Source organism: Pelophylax lessonae (assembly GCF_965119305.1).
Source record: "Pelophylax lessonae genome assembly, chromosome: 4".
Taxonomy (NCBI): domain Eukaryota; kingdom Metazoa; phylum Chordata; class Amphibia; order Anura; family Ranidae; genus Pelophylax; species Pelophylax lessonae.
In genome coordinates, this window is record NC_138771.1 from 431,760,024 (window position 1) to 431,775,244 (window position 15,221).

Here is a 15,221-nt window from a genome sequence, read left to right on the forward strand (position 1 = left end):
ACAGTAAAAGAGAATCAAGTCTCTGCCAACATCTTATTATTTTCTGCACCCAAAATGCCTTACTTTGCCCCCTCTGCAAAAAAGTACCTTTTTTGCCAGATGGTTCACGTGGCTTTTACCTTTGCTATTGTCTGACTTCCTCTTCTGGCATTTGAGCTTCTGCCATGCTTTTGACTTTGGCATTTTCTCTTGATCTGAAACTAGGAGTGTCTAAGCCCATAACCATGATCATCAGCACTCTGCTGGTCACATGAGCTCATCAACCAAATGCCAAAGAATAGTGATCCCGATGATACTACCAACCCTTCTCCTTGTCCCCACACCAATAACAACATCACATGTGCTGACTTACCATAGGGACTGAAACATCAAGTCCTAGTATCTCTACTACAATTAGCTGGGTACATTTTGGCCAAATGGTTTGGTTTTTCCATGTGCTAAGCTAAAGTTTCAGGTCCTACTTCCCTTATTGTCTGCACAATCATGTAAAAGTCTGCAAAAATAGAAAAATAAAAATCTGTGGGCAGGCACAATCTGAATACCCTGTGTACGCAATACATGGGGTGCTGGATTGTGTGACCACATATTTCGAGGATCAGTGGCGGTTTTAGGCATGGGCAAATTTGGCGTCCTTTTTTTCCCACAAACAGAGCTTTCTTTTGGTGGTATTTGATCACCTGTGCGATTTTTTGATCACGCACTATAAACAAAAAAAGAGCGTCAATTTTGCAAAAATAGCAATATTTTTCACATTTTTTTATATGAAATTCCCCCCAAAAAAATGTAAAAATCAAAATTTTTTAACATTTTCGGCCAATTTGTTTTATGCTACCTATGTTTGGTAAAAAAAATCGCAAAAAGCGTATTTTGATTGGTTTGCGCAAAAGTTATCGCGTTTACTAACAAAGGGAAAGATTTCTGTCATTTTTGTTGTTTTTTTTTTTAACGCGTAATGGCGGCGATCTGCGATTTTTTTTGCAGTACTGCGACATTGCGGCGGACAGATCGTTTCTTCAGAGCCCTGTGCCATGACCAGCAGCTCCTGCGCGCATGCGAGTGACGTCACGAGGCTCCTGCCAATAATACAGCCGGAGTCCGCAGACCTGGAAGGAAGACAGGTGAAGATGGATGCGGCGGTCAGCGGGGACAACGAGGGCTTCATTTGCAGGTAAGTGTCACATAATGTGCTAGCATGCGATGCATACTAGCACATTATGCATTTACTTTGCAAGGAAGAAAAAAACAGAAAAAATAAGGAAGAGTTTACTTCCTCTTTAACTTAAATTACATTAGTCTGTCTGTGAAGGAAACAAACATCAATGCTCAAATGCTCACACTTGTGACAGAATTCCATAAGACAACTCATCTTTTCTTATGGCATCACTCCCTCGCTTCCTAAATCAGCAGTGTTGAGCTGGTCATACGCTGATCGAAATTCAACTGTTCTCTGCTGGACTGGTGACATTTTGATCAGTATGTGGGCTCCCTCATGCAATGGAAGTAGATTATTTGATCAAGTTCTTGTCGAAGGGACATCTTGGAAAATGTTTAGTCGATCAGCTGCTGGAGCCGATCATTCTGACAATGTCCCAGCAGGGTGAATTCCTCCATCCACCTCGTTTATGGATAGATGGATATATTTGTTTTTTTCATTCACTCTGCTGGCTGAAAAAAAAGACATTAAAAGCGTATGACCAGCTGTGCTCCATCGCTAGTAATCACCATTCTACTGCAATTTTGCCAGCGAAGGAGCACCTTCAGAGAAAGTAGCAGCTGTTTTTTATTACCAGTAGCAGAATCAGCGGGTTGACATGACCTTTATTAGATGATTACTGACATATGAAAAGAACCTATCCAAAAATGTCATCATAAATGTTGAAATACAATCTCATCATGCAACATCCTTCTCTTTTTCTGCATGCCAGGCCTGTGCAGGGCAAAGACAAGTCACTGAACAAATGTCACAGTAACACATTTCTGACCAAGAATTGCCCACATTCATTTTTCAGTTGATTCTCTTATGTAGTCACTCCATATGCACAATGTATTCCAATAACACAGAACCAGAGCTAACAGCATACTTCCTACTACAAAGCAGGAGCTGTATTTAAAGAGTCAAAACATGACTATTATCTCAGGCTCAGTCACTAACACAAGTGTGTGTTTTTCCCCCATGATAGTTACGGGGTCAGTCTAGCCAAATCTGGTATTTCATTTATAGGTGAGCTTAAGTCCCGGTTCACACTATAGCGATGACAGACATCGCATGTGATTCGGAGCGCACTGCTCTCAAAATCAAATGCAATGTCTGTGCGATGCAAATTCAGCCATAAAGACCGTATGGCTGATTTGCATTGGATTTGGACAGAACACGCAAAGGACCCTTTTTTGGGTCTGCAGCAGAATCGGATCATATGGGTGTTCACACCTATACGATCGGATTCATGTCCGAACTGTTAGTTCGCACTGCGATATGCGAACTGATCTGGGGGTGTCGTTAACTTTGTATTGACACTCCCAGTGATTCGCATAAGGCAGTATGAACTGCCCACGCTTTGAATGCGATGCGGAAACCCGCATTGGATTTGCAGGGTTCCCGCATCGCATATACTGTATGTGAACCGGCACTCAGTGCCGGTTCACACTTGTGCGGTTTGCGAGAGCGCATGTCGGATTCGGAGCGCACTGTTCCTAAATTACATGCGATCTCATGTGCGGATGCGAGTTCAGGCGATACACATTGTATGGCTGAATTTGCAGCGCATCCGCAGCAAACTTGCACATGAGGCTTTTTTTGAGCCGCATCAGATTCTGTGCGAACTTTCAGATCGCACTGCGATATGCGATCGCAACTGGGGGTGTCGTTAACTTTTAATTGACACCCCCTGCGTATCGCATATGGCAGTGTGAACTGCCAGATGTGCGAATGCGATGCGGGAACAAGCTGCATATTTGCAGCGTTCCCGCATCGCACAAGTGTGAACCGACACTCAGTGTGTTTTAAAGTGATTGTAAAGTCTTGTTTTTTTATTTGAATAAAAATAACAAACATGTTATACTTACCTCCTCTGTGCAGTTGGTTTTGCACATTGCAGCCCGGATCTTCCTCTTCTCTGGTCCCTCTTCTGCTCTTCTGTCCCTCCCTCATGTTGAGTGCCCCCAGAGCAAATAGCTTGCTATGGGGGCATCCAAGTCGAGTCACAGCTCCGTGTGTCCATTCAGACATGGAGCTGCAGCCTGGCCCCACCCCTTTATCTCCTCATTGGCTGACTGACTTTGATTGACAGCCGTGGGAGCCAATGGCTCTGCTGCTGTGTCTCAGCCAATCAGGAGGGAGAGTACCGGGACGGCCGAGGCATTCCTGTACATCGCTGGATAGTTACATAGTTACATAGTAGGTGAGGTTGAATAAAGACAATAGTCCATCCAGTTCAACCTGTGTAGGTGTGTGTGGCTGTAATCATCTCACATAGCCCGGAATGTTCTGATCCTTGAGATGTACGTCTAAGAGTCTTTTGAAAGCTACCATACTTCCCGCAGAAACCACCTCTTGTGGTAGAGAATTCCACAATCCTGTAGCCCTAACAGTAAAGAACCCCCCACGTTGCCTGAGGTTAAAACGCTTCTCCTCTAATCGCATTGTATGCCCTCGAGTCCTTATGCAATCCCTTCGACTGAACAGCTTTTTTTCTAAGCTGAGATCCCCATTGAGATATTAAAAAATTGCTATCATGTCCCCCCTCAGGTAAGATGGGATCAGGTAAGTATTAGGGGGGCTGAGGGGGGCTGCTTCACACAGAAGGCATAGAATGCATTAGGAAAAAAAAAACGTTCTGACTTTACAACCCCTTAATTCTTCTGTGGACCCGGAACTCTGCATATACGACTGGTTGGTTCCCCTGTTGTTTTGGGAGGACCTAGCAGTATATACTCCATACACCAGGAGCTGAGCTGCTATGATTGAACACAATAGATCACAAACAAAGGGTACCAAGCCAATTGGGGTGGCTCTGTACAATGGGATCGCTGTGACCAATCACAGCATCACAGAATGTAAATCTAGGCTGAAGCTAGCAGTCACTTTTGCTCCCACACACCTCTCTGTGTTTGAAAGGACAGAAAGCCCCTGACTGCCAGCCAGCATCTGTTCAGTACAATACAGTTCCACCAATATTAAAATCCACTCCTCTACTGTAATTCACCTCTGTCTCCTACATATGTCAGCCCCATCGTGTCTGTGACCTGACCTATATATTAAAGTGAAACTGTACTGCATCTGAGCACCACAAACCAAAAATGCTATTTCATTCATTTTTGATATTGAAAGCAAATTTCCCCATCTATTTATGATTCAATGCCTTAATTTGCTGCAAAATCATTTTAAAAAACACTCTCTGGCATTTCTGGCCATTTTGAGTATGGGCAGATGATTCATGTAGCATTTACTTCCTGTAATCCATCTGCCCTTAGCTCAGGCATTGGCTGAGCTGAGAACCCTCCCTCCCCTCCTGAAGACTCCTGGGATGTATGACATCATTTGCCTAGACCTAGAAACCAGAAAGTAACCGAAGAGATTTAAAAAAAGTTTAAATATATACTTTCCTTTTTTATTTATAATGCTAGCAGCATAAGCATTACAAATAGTCCATGCTGGTTGAGAGAGTGAAGTTCCACAATAGAAGGAACTTTTTTTGGGTTAAGAATACATACTTGAACAGATTTTTTAAAACCAGATTTTGACCTAGTGCACCATTACCAAGAACCAGATTTATTTTCCGAACAATTGTGTGAAAAAAATAAATCAGTTCACCTTAGGGCACATACTGTATGTCAAGCACAAGGCCTACGGGCAGAATCCTGTCCACCAGGCCTTGTCATGTGGTCCATGACATGGCACTGCATTCCGGATCCCCTCTGTCGCTTGTAAACACAGAAGCCTTCTATGTTTACAAAGGACAGGTTTGCTTAGTGGTTCCTGGATCTAACAGGATCTAACAGATCCCTACATGTTCTCACAGTGGGGACAGATCCCCAGAGCGAGAGAGAACAATCTCCCTGCAAGGCACGCCGTCTACACAGGGAGGGACTCGAGCCGAGCCAGGTAGGAGAGAGATGTGAGGAAACTTTAGGGTGGAGGGTTGGAGTCGCCCTCGGTACAAAGCACACACCTCAACTCTGCACTCTTTGCTTACTGCAGCCAATACACATTCAACATTCTCAGGTGTTCAGCTTGCTGCAGGCCATCCAAAACATGAATCACTTTCAGCAGATTCTCGACCATCTTTGAAGCGTTAATGTCACATTTTATTTTGCGCTGCATTCATTGCATCACATTGCAAACCTTCTGAATCATCCAAATGACTATTTGAATCATCCAAATACTGACTAATACAGTAAAGTCGTCATTGTTCATGCATGCACATTCCAGTCCACTCTCCTTGGCTGCCAGGTTACATCGATGTCACGCAAACAGTTCTTAGTATAATAACAATGGCTAAGCTTTTTCCTGGACAAACCTCATACAGTGTATCTTTTCAGTCATAACTGGCTCTCTGCAATTCCAAGGGTCAGGTCTCTGGTTTCCAGATCTAATACGTTTGAGAGCCTTTTTTTCAATGGCATTTTCTTCAACCCTCTTTAATTTATTGGCCTGAGAATGGCATGCAGATTGAATAACACATGCAGCATACGCTAGGGCCAAGTAACCTACTAGTATGAAATGTAGGAGGAATCCCATGCAAACACAGGGAAAACTCCATGCAGATAGCGTCCTGGCCTGGATTTGAATGAATGCCTCGTACACACGCAACGATTATCGGCCGACCGATCAGTCGTCTTTTGTCCAGAGTTGTGTTTTGTTGGTTGGAATGTGCCTAGACTGCACACAAATTTTCTCGGCCAACAAAAATCAACTTCAGAAGTGATGTCATGTGCTGGTTTACTTTCCGTGTTGTTCTTCTCTGAGCATGCCCAGTCTTGCTCATCAGATTTTTGTCTGCCGAAATCTGTACTGACTGACAGAAAATCGGCCGTTGTGTTGACGGCCAACAAAAATTTTATAGCCTGCACACCAGATTTTATTCGGCCGAAAAGTCGAAAAGTCGGAGTCGGTTGTCGAAAGCATCATGCTAACAAGCCGAAAATCGGCCGATCGGACGTTGGCCGAAAATTCCCGGCCGATAATCGATGTGTGTGTACGAGGCATAAGGGTGAGGAGACACAGGTGCTAACCACTAAGCCTCATTGCTGTCAAAAATAAAGGTTTTAAGAAAAGAACACTTACCTGCCTCACTAGCTGTGCTGTACCAAGCTGATCTTCATCTCTTGAAGAGCTGAGTTTAATGTGGAACTTTCAGCAATGAGCCACATAGTCCCCTGCTGCACACTGTGGTTTATTCTGTTACTGTCCTACTATTGTTTCCTGTAATGATGTAGGAGGCTGGAAGATGAAACCACAGAGTGCAGAGGGGGACCACACATCCAACATTGCTGAAAGTCTCTGATGTCAAAGATCATTTATCAAGCTTAGCTCTTCAAAAGGTCAAAGATCAGTGGTGGGACAGATACTGTACGTATTAGTTGTTTCCTGTTCAGGAAGTTTTTTCCAGCTGCTGTTAGGAGCGTCTGACGTTTTTTTAGTGCCTCTAAACACCCGTCTATGTTAGCCTATGTGTCCATGCACACATAAACTTTCAAAGGCATTTGGAGTAGGGTTGCCAACTCATCCCTTTAAACCAGCACACATGTTAATTACACTGGCTAATATAATGCACGTAAGGCACTAAGGGTTCTTTCACACGGGCTTTTCACTGCCGATCCCCACTGAGCAGGCGGATGACAGGTCCGTCTCCACTTACTTTGCAGAGACAGACCTGTCAGATCCCCACTCTCCTCTATGGGAGATCGGATGAAAACAGACCGCCTGTCTGTTTTCATCCGATCCGATCCAATCCTCCAGAAAATAGGGTTTCTATCCGTCTGGATTTCGCAGACAGGAACCGGATAGCGGGTGTCAGCGGACATCTCACTGCTGATATCCGCTGCTCTATAGAGATGCATGGAGCATCCAATCAGGTCCGCCTGAAAAACTGACAGGCGGACCTGATCGCAAAGCCCGTGTGAAAGGACCCTAAGGGCTCTTTCACAAGGGCGGTCCAATCAGATCCGCCTGTCAGTTTTTTAGGCGGATCTGATCGGATCATCCATGCAGCTCTATGGGGCAGCGGGTGTCACCTCCGCTGACACTCGCTGCCATCCGCATCCGATCCTGTGCTGAAATCTGGACGGATGGAAACCCTATTTTTCCATCCGTTCAGTAATCGGAGCGGAGCGGATCTGATGAGAGCGGACAAGCGGTCCGCTCTCCTCCGATCCCCCATAGAGGGCAGTGGGTGCTGAGACACCTCCCTCTCCGCTCTGCAAGCGGAGACGGAGCTGTCATCCGCCCGGCTCAGCGGGGATCGCGGATCGATCCCCGCTGAGCAACACGGATCCGCCTGCGGAGGCGGACCGTGTGAAAGAAGCCTAAGTGAGTTTCATCACCACCTTAATAAGCTACAGAACCTGTGTAATTAATGTGTGTCCTAGTTTCAAGGGATGAGGTGGCAACCTAGTTTGGAGGCATAAACGTTCTAAGGGGCAGTAAATGACAGCCTGAGCTGTGAAAGCGAAAATGCCTAGAAACGCTACTAAATGCTGCCAAACACTGTAACAAGCTTTTAGCCGTGTTTAGCCACTTTTGGCGTTTTTCCATTATAGGGAGTGTTTTTATTGTAAAAATACCTAAAAACGCTAACGTCAAAAAACGCGTATAAACGCCAATAAACCCTAGTCAAAAACGCGGCTAAAAGCACATTTTTACAGCTGCCGTTTCCTGGCAGCAGCACTGGCCTTCAAAACCCATGCCGTAAACGGCGGCTCCCGTGCGCATGCGTGGGAGCGACGTCCTTGCGCCCACTGGCCACTCATATAGCCAGAGGCCGTGATCCTAGAAGGAAGACCGGGTGAAGTTGGAAACCCTATCAGCGATGACAGTATGCCACTGGAGGGCTTTATTTTAAGTTAAGCCCCGTACACACGTAGCGATCATCGGCCGAACGATCGGCCGTCTTTTGCCCAGGGCTGTCCTGTCGGTTGAAAACTGCAAAAGACTGCACACGAATTTTGTCGGCCAACAACAGCCAACTGCAGAAGTGATGTCTTGTGATGGTTAACTTTCCGTGTGTTTTTTCTTTTCTGAGCATGCCCAGTCTTGCAAATCTGCTGATTGTCAGCCGAATTCTGTACTGACTGGCGAACAATCGGCCGTTCTGGTGACGGCCAACAAATATTTTAAAGTCTGCACAACAGATTCTGTTCGGCCGAAAATGCGCTGTCGGCTGTCGGAAGCATCATACTAACAAGCCTACAATCGGCCGATCGGTTGGCGGCCGAATATTTGCGGCCGACAATCGGTACATGTGTACGGGCTTAAGTCTCTCATAATGCGATGCATACGAGCACATTATGACATTGCCTTGCAGGGGAAGTTTTTATTTAACTGCGGTTTACTACCGCTTTAAGTAAGGGTTAGTTTTCTAACACAGTCCTTAAACATCACAGTCCTCTTCTAGGAGTCTCTAATTACTGTCTGTGCTGGCCAAGCTCCTCTGCTCCTCCTCTCCCTACATAACTTGTTATGTAGCAGTTGTGGGAGGAGCGAAAAGGAACACTATGGAGTGTCGCTTGAGTGACAGCTTTGAGTCTGACGGGGCTGCTGAGTTCACATCCAAGCTGGTGGAGCCCAGGAACAGTCTCAGACATTTTGGATGTCTACACAAGGGAGGTTTTTACAGGTAAATAACATAAAAAAATATAATGATTGCACATGTAATGAGAAGATTTTTGTAGAAATGAATGATCCGACGGCAGGGATTTTAGGGCTTCAATTAAAATAGAAATAAACAAGCGCAAAATATTCTAAATGTTGTCTGTGTTGCTCATTGCAACCCATTAGAATCCTCTTTTCACTTTCTTAACTGCATTAGAAAGTCAACAACAGAAACCTGATTGCTTGCTGCAAGCAATACACTTTCCTTTTAGACACCTTCTACACATTTCTCTCATCAGGTCCATTGTGCAACAGAGACGAGTTGTTCTTAGTACAATACACATTATGGCTGAATTGAACTTTTCTAGCTGAAATGACATTTGCATCATTGATTTTATTTACCTGAATTATAGATCTAGACAAGCCCAACCCCTTTTCCAAATGCAGCAAGGTCGTTGGCAAGTGGGGCTGAGGGAGCAAATGATGGCAGCCTCTGTCCTACTGGCTGCCGCTTGTTACGACCTGGGCATCCTCCCAACCAAGACATCTTCTAGTTTTCTACTAGGCATGAGGGCTCTCGTACAAAGGAAAAGGAAAGGGAAGTGACGGCAGCTGAGAACTACACTGTGAGCAATGACCATTACTTGCGATGTTATCAGTAACACTCGAAGCTTATCCTCCCTTCCCTAAAACACGACTGCTACTTTGTTACAGAGTTCAGCCTTTCCTGGTCGTACAACTGAGGGTACATACACAGCCCAATCTCAGCTCAACTGGATCATTGTTGTGATAATTGGCCAAGGATCAGATTGTCTGACCACAGAAAGCAAAGTTCCACATAGCAATGTTCCATTTTGGAAATACTCGTGCAGCAGGTGTTGCCCTTGCTGAGGGCAAAGAAATGTTATTTGGGTGTTTGCTAGCTCTTAAATAAAAAGAACAAAATCATGTACATGGATCACCTATGGGTTAACATAATCCTAAAGTGAGTGTAAAGTCTATTTTTGTTTTTTAACCACTTTACCACCGGAGGATTTTGCTGTCTTCCGTCCAGGCCACTTTTTGCGATTCGGCGCTGTGCGACTTCAACTGACAATTGCGCGGTCGTGCGACGCCGTACCCAAACGAAATTGACGTCCTTTTTTTCCCACAAACAGAGCTTTCTTTTGGTGGTATTTGATCACCTGTGCGATTTTTACTTTTTGCGCTATAAACAAAAAAAGAGCGTTTATTTTGAAAAAATAACAATATTTTTAACATTTTTTATATGAAATTCCCCCCAAAAAAGATGTAAAAACCAATTTTTTAAAAAAATTTTGGCCAATTTGTTTTCTGCTACCTATGTTTGGTAAAAAAAATCGCAATAAGCGTATTTTGATTGGTTTGCGCAAAAGTTATTGCGTTTACTAACAAAGGGAAAGATTTCTGTCATTTTTGGTGTTTTTTTTTTTTACGCGTAATGGCGGCGATCTGCGATTTTTTTTTGTGGGACTGCGACATTGCGGCGGACAGATCGGACCCTTGACTGACATTTTTGACACTTTTGGGGGTACCAGTGACATTACTGCAGTAATCAGTGCTATATATATGCACTGTTACTGTAAAAATGACACTGGCAGGGAAGGGTTTAATTTTATTGGAGAGGGAGGGGTTAATGTATGCCTGGTGCTTACTGACGTGTGGGGGGGGAGGTGACTGAGTGAGTCATGGACAGATCGGATGTCCAGCTATGCTGAACAGTCCGATCTGTCACTCCCTGTCACTATGGAGATCCGTCCGCTTGTGTTTACACAGGCGGGCGGATCTCCACACTAGATCCCCGGCGATCGGGGCAGAGCAGCGGCGATCGCCGCTGCTCCTCCCCTGGCCCGACTCCCGCTGTGAATGAAAACAGCGGGAGCGAGCCTCCGGCGGCGCGCAAGCGCCGCCCAGAAGGGGGAGTGTCTGACGACGTTAATACTACGTCGTCAGACGATAACGAGCCACTCTGCCGCAGTAGTATTACTGTGAGCGGACGTAAAGTGGTTAAATAACAAACATGCTATACTTACCTCGTCTGTGCAGTGGTTTTGCATAGAACAGCCCTGATCCTCCTCTTCTCGGGTCTTCTTCGGTGCTCCTGGCCCCTCCCTTCTGTTAAGTGCCCCCACAGCAAGCAGCTTGCTATGGGGGCACTAGAGCCGAGCCATAGCGTCCTGTGTCCATTCTGTGCCCCACCCCTCAATCTCCTGATTGGCTGGATGATTTTGACTGACTGCAGCGGAAGCCAATCGCACTGCGCTGCTGTCTCAGCCAATGAGGGGAGTCCCAGGCAGCTTAGACATCCCTGCAACATCGCTGGATAGAGACCAGCTCAGGTAAGTATTAGGGGTGCTGCTGCACAACAAAGGTTTTTTTATCTTAATGCATAGAATGAATTAAGATAAAAAAAATCTTCTTCCCTTTAACCTCTTGTCAACTGCACAATGCATACAAAAATATATATACTAGTAATACAGGGGTTGGACAAAATTATGGAAACATGCAGAGCTTTTTTTCAATGCAGTTCCGGCACTTCCAGAACTGAATGTATGTAATTGCAATAGGTGCTGGGGTGTGCTGGAGGGTCTATTAATGCTGGCTGCTGGGGGATCTACTGTCACTGGAAGGTACTGTATCTATTTTTGCATGGGGGTTTATTGTTGCGGTGGGTCTTATGTTGCTGGGGGGGGGTCAATTGTTGCTGGGAGGAATTTACTGTTAAAGCGGTTGTAAACCCTATGAAAAAAAAAAATAAAAAAAAAAAACCTGCAAGACAAAGGCATAATGAGCTAGTATGCATCGCATACTAGCCCATTATGTTTAACTTACCTTAAAACGAAGCCCCGACACGGACCCCCGGACATCGATGCGGGCGCTGCCATGATCCCTCATCGTCTCTTCCGGGTTCGGCGGCTCCGGCACGCTGATTGGCCGGAAGAGACGGCTCCAGCGCGCTGATTGGCCGGAGCCGCGATGACGTCACTCCCGCGCATGCGCGCGGGAGTGATTTTTCCGGCAAGCTCCCGGCAAGTTAATTGAAGGTCCCCCCGGACCTTCAGAGCGCATGCGCCGCTCGCGCGAGCGGCTGCATGCACTGTAAATATCTCCTAAACCGTGCCGGTTTAGGAGATATTATTTGTACCTACAGGTAAGCCTTATTATAGGCTTACCTGTAGGTAAAAGTGTCAAGAAGCGGGATACAACCGCTTTAAGGGAGAGATCTAATGATGCTAGCTGCTGGAGGGTCTATTGATGCTGACTGCTGGAGGCTCTGTTCATGTTAAAAGCTGGGGGATCTGCTGTTGCTTCTGGGGGTCTATTGTTGCTGGGGTGGTAATTTGTTGCAGGAGGTCCATTGTTGCTCGGGGGGTCTATTGTTGTGTTGAGGATCTGCTGTTGGTAGGGAGAGGGGTGCCTATTGCTGCTGAGGAGGCTATTGTTCCTGGCATGGTCTATTATTGCTAGGTGGTCTACTTTTGCTGGTGGCAGGGGATCTATTTCTAGTTTCTAGTTATCAATCACAAATTCCATAGAAATTTCTTAGCACCACAAAATGATACTTGGTTCTGTATTCTCTAAAAAGGGCAATACTGGGAGGTGGGTAGGGGGTGAAAACAAGAAACGGTGCTCTGAGCTGGGTAGGGGGCAGAGACATGGGGTGATTCAGAAGGGGGGAGTTCCTGTACCAGTCCTCTGAGAAAAAAAGCCCTGAAAACAAGTATGGTAACTGAATTGTTACCTAATATGGTGTTGGACCATCTTTGTATCCAAGACGGCCTGAATTCTCCTGGAAATTGCCAAATATAAGTCTTGGATGATGAATAATGGAATCTGATACCACTCTTCATGCAAAAATCTGGGTCACAATCCTGGGCAATGTCCTTTTTTCTCTTTCGATCAACTGACCATTTCGACTGCGCTAATGCTTATCAGATGACGTTTTCCTGGAAACTTTATTTGCTGTCATAACCTTTGATACCGTACCTCACGACACCGCAAATAAATTGACAGCTTCAGTCACAGAGGCATCAGCTAAACGGGCACAAACTATTTGCCCTCTTTGAAGCTCAGCAAGCTCTGACATGACTCTGTATTACTAGCAGCGCAGCGAACAATGAAAGTGATGCTTTCCACCTGTTAGGTGTCTCAAGCAAAAGAATGTTACATCATTTCCGCTTTCAACGCAAAACATGTCATCACTTTCACACCTGCAAATCATCTAGTGTTTCCATATTTTTGTCCAACCCCTGTATGTTACTCTATGGGGCAAAAAAGGCTGGCTTTACCGCCCAGCTGCCACACAAATGCCTCCATGGCAGCAGGAGATTGTGTGTCGAAAGCAAGTTCCCAGCACTCTGACCAAGCTGTCACTAATGGCTATCAGTCAAGGCTTCTGATTGGGATCCAGTGGGACCGGTGCCCAGTCCCAGCCAGTCACAGCAGTCACATGATACAGAAGTCGCCCCTCCTCCTAGACAGCCATTTTTATTGGCCACTGCAGGCTGATGTCACTTCTGCACAGGCATTTGAGACATTCATCCTCACACACAGACACTGTGCCGAAAATGTAAATGAAGCTGGACTTGTACAGCTCCGTGTACATTCTGCACTGAATTATGGACAGGCAGACACCTTTATTTTATTGTAGAAGAAACCTAGCATGTCTCTTCTGTAATAAAGTGCCTGCCAGTTTGTAAGTTTTTATTTTGTCTTCAGTTCAGCGTTAACACTCTGCCCCCTTTTATTTATAGCAGGTGTCCTTGTCTTGAGACCTAATCGCCCTGTTCTTTAGGCTCCATTCAAATTTGACATTTTGGGGTCTCTGAATGCATGGGCAGCAATCGCAACGAACGAAGCATGTGGCCCAAAAAGAAGCAGGAGTTTGGTGTGCAATATTCATGGCACTGCGTTTAGGTGCTATTGAAAATGAAAGGCACCCGAACATGCAATTTGTTATTGTACTGCAATTTGAGATTGTGGGCACAATCACAGCAATTCCACCAGAGATCACAAAACGCCAAATGTTCTTTTGTCTTTAACTGCCAAAGTTGTTTATATTATACTAAACTGTACAGTATATCAATCCTGTTACATTATTGGTTCATTTTAAATGTTAAAAATATATTCCAGTCATGGTTGATATTTACATACAGTACTATAGTTACATTGGTCCAGCTTGGATAATGTAAATATGTATATACCATATTCAGCTAAGGAAGTTGGAAAGCGCTGAAGTAAACTATGCTTTCTGGCTGGCCTAATGCATTGTGAATACATGGGAGGGGGGCAGCCGCTCAGCCTGGGCACCATTCAGAGAGTGCTTTACATTGACATCACTGCCCTGCCTCTACACCTTGTCCACCTAGTCCTTGTGCCAGAACTTTGTGGGCTAATAACTTCCTGTACCGCCTGTCCGTTCTCATCTGATCCCATCTGATCCGCCAAGCGGATGGAAAATAGGGTTTCCATCCGTCCGGATTTCAGGATCGGATCGGAGAGCAGCAGGTGTCAGCAGACATGTCACCGCTGACATCTGCTGCCCCATAGGGATGCATGGAGCATCCGATCAGGTCCACCTGGAAAACTGACAGGTGGATCGGATCGCCTGTGTTAAAAGGGGCCTAAGGGTTGCCATCCTAGGACTGGAAAAAAGTTACTAGCAGTATCACCAGGTAAAAATAAAGGAAAAAAGGTTAAAAAAAAGAAGAAAAATAGTGCAGCCAAAACATCTAAGGACTGATAAGCTGCATTATATTACATTTTTGTTTTGGGGTTTATATACATTCTTTAATTATTCTTTCTCCATTTTTTGACTTTTTCTTTTTTTTTTTACTTTTTTTTTGAGTTTTTTGGACTGGGGGCATCAGAAGTTTTTTTCTATTACCTGAATATTCTGTGCCAAATGGTGCCACTTTCCCATCTTGGAAAGTTGGGAGATATGTCTGTGTCTCTGTTGGATATATTCTTCCACTTCCTATCCTACTGTCCCTGAGAGAGGAAATTGTGGGAAATTGCCCCAACAAAGTCACAGGCAGAAGTAAAAACCTAACAGTTTTGACTGCAGTTACACTTTGTTAAAAGTAGTTTAGCCCTGCAGGCTTTCAGCTTATAGGGTATCAGAGCGCATGTGCCTAACACAAAAGGATACCTCAGCGCCCACCTATCTATGAAAACTCAATTATGTCCAATCATGCTTTTATCCATAAAGTGGGATTTTGGGCTTAAACCTAACTACTCTTAAAAGTGTCTCCTCCCCCTCCTAACACCAATGCTTACTAACCCATGTAGGAAAGATCTGTATACTTACCTTTTTTCAGCCTGCTCCAGTCCGGTGATGTGATCTCCCCTGTATCAGCCGGTGCTGCTGCAGGGGAGAGGAGAGAGCGCTCAG

General features: G+C 45.1%; 1 protein-coding gene across 3 annotated transcripts in view; it reads right to left on the bottom strand.

The window, feature by feature from the left end:
• ARAP3 (ArfGAP with RhoGAP domain, ankyrin repeat and PH domain 3) overlaps positions 1-15,221 on the bottom strand; it is a 345,521-nt gene that overhangs the window by 217,906 nt on the left and 112,394 nt on the right. For 2 of the 3 annotated variants that reach the window (XM_082254617.1, XM_082254615.1), the window contains exon 1: positions 9,212-9,380. The exons of the other annotated variant lie outside the window; for it this stretch is intronic. The gene's annotated coding sequence lies outside the window, so the exon portion shown is untranslated. Of the gene's footprint in view, positions 1-9,211; positions 9,381-15,221 lie in introns of those variants that run through there. 3 annotated transcript variants of the gene reach the window in all.